Below are 2246 nucleotides of genomic sequence, written 5' to 3'. Positions count from 1 at the left end.
AGTGTATAGTGTAGTGTATAGTGTAGTGTATAGTGCAGTGTATAGTGTAGTGTATAGTGTAGTGTATAGTGCAGTGTATAGTGTAGTGTATAGTGTAGTGTATAGTGTAGTGTATAGTGTAGTGTATAGTGTAGTGTATAGTGTAGTGTATAGTGTAGTGTATAGTGCAGTGTATAGTGCAGTGTATAGTGCAGTGTATAGTGCAGTGTATAGTGCAGTGTATAGTGTAGTGTATAGTGTAGTGTATAGTGCAGTGTATAGTGCAGTGTATAGTGCAGTGTATAGTGTAGTGTATAGTGTAGTGTATAGTTTAGTGTAGTGTATAGTGTAGTGTCTAGTGTAGTGTATAGTGTAGTGTAGTGTGTAGTGTAGTGTATAGTGTAGTGTATAGTGTAGTGTATAGTGTAGTTGTATAGTGTAGTGTATAGTGTAGTGTAGTTGTATAGTGTAGTGTATAGTGTAGTGTATAGTGCAGTGTATAGTGTATTGTAGTGTATAGTGTGGTGTGTTTTGTAGTGTGTAGTGTGGTGTGTAGTGCAGTGTATAGTGTAGTTGTATAGTGCAGTGTATAGTGTATTGTAGTGTATAGTGTGGTGTGTAGTGTAGTGTGTCGTGTAGTGTATTAGTCCAGCACACACCGCTTGTGTGTTGGAGAGTAAACCCACTACAACATTTACAATTGGAATACCGTGACGTTTCGCCGGTATTGACAACCACCACAACAACCACCACAACCACCACAACAACCAGCATCATCATCATCAGCCTGACAGCCACGGAGTTGTGGAGAAAATCCTCGTGCCGTTTCGTTCTTAATCGACGCGGCGTGGGACAGACGCGATGTCGTCACTCGTGAGCCAATCGGGTGCGAAGGTCAGAGACGTCTCGGATAACGGTGGGGGTGGGGTGGAGTGGGTTGGGGTGGGTGGGGTGGGGGTGGTGGGGTGGGGGGGGTGGGGATGGGATTGGGGTGGGGGTAGGGTGGGGTGTGGTAGGGTAGGGTGCGGTGGGGAGGTGGGTGGGGATGGGATTGGGGTGGGGGTAGGGTGGGGTGGGGTGGGGTGTGGTGGGGTGGGGGTGGGGTGGATGGGGAGGTGGGTGGGGTGGGGGTTACTGGGGGAGGTTCTAAGACATCGCCCGCCTCAAGACGCCCCATGCATCGATCTTGCCGTGCATGCAAAACGAGCCCAGCAAGAGAGAGGAGGAGGAGGGGGGGGTGGTGGTGGAGTTGGGGTTGACGCACGCACGCAATCGCCCCACACCCGGGCCGTGCAATTTATCACGAAAGTCCGGCCGGCAATAAATTTGGAAATATCAAAGTATCGACCCACTTTTTTTTTTTAAATACGCGTCGGCACTGGCAGAATGCGGCGGTGTGCGGGAGAGATGAAGGTCGTTCGTGATGTCTAAACGATGAGCCGACGGCGATTCTCAGCGCTCTTGCCGCTGCGATTAGGCGATGCTGGATGGAGGTTTCGATGTGGCCGCTGCCTCGGCCGTGATTTGCCCGAATCGGAAATGTTTGTTTAATACGTAGGCTTTCGCCCCGACCATTCTGGCGAATTGCCCGATGATGCTGGATGCAATTACCAGCGAAACGTCGTGGTACTCAAATTGTAAATGTTGTGGTTTCACGCTTCAACACACCGGTGGGCTAAAGCAGTGAACTTTTTGTCTTTTGTCAACGTGACACTTTTTTACTGATTGGCCGTGTCGAGTGGTGGAGGGTTACGACACATTTATAAATAACGTGATCTAAACCCGAAAACGTTGATTATATTTCGATTTAAAGCTTTCGTGACTGCAGGGATTCATCTTCTTGGTTCTTTCGGTAAAGTCACGTAGAATGGAAATAATAAAATAAAACATAATACATTTATTTTATTATGTTTTATTTTTATTGACCTACACAAAAATATAATTATTTTGTAAAATTTTTCTACCCACGTGACTTTACCAAAAGAACCAAAGAGTATGATGGATTCCTGCAGTCACGAAAGCTTCAAATCAAGAATGAGCCGTCCATACAAAAATTGTAATTGCTTGAGAAGGAGGCAATTAATTGATGAATTGATGTCGATTTTCACACAGGCATGCATTGTCACCGGATCAGTGTGTGTGCACAATTTTTGAAATTGATTGCACAACAGGAAGTAGACTGACTTTTCATTACAAGATTTGACCACGACAAACGCGAGTGAAGTTAAATAAAACCGTTGAAACACATTCCTCCTGCGGAGGGAGCT

The sequence above is a fragment of the Lampetra fluviatilis genome, chromosome 58 (assembly GCF_964198595.1).
Source record: "Lampetra fluviatilis chromosome 58, kcLamFluv1.1, whole genome shotgun sequence".
In the NCBI taxonomy this organism is placed as follows: Eukaryota; Metazoa; Chordata; class Hyperoartia; order Petromyzontiformes; family Petromyzontidae; genus Lampetra; species Lampetra fluviatilis.
The sequence above is the reverse complement of the archived record's forward strand: the minus strand, read 5'-3'. Positions refer to the sequence as shown.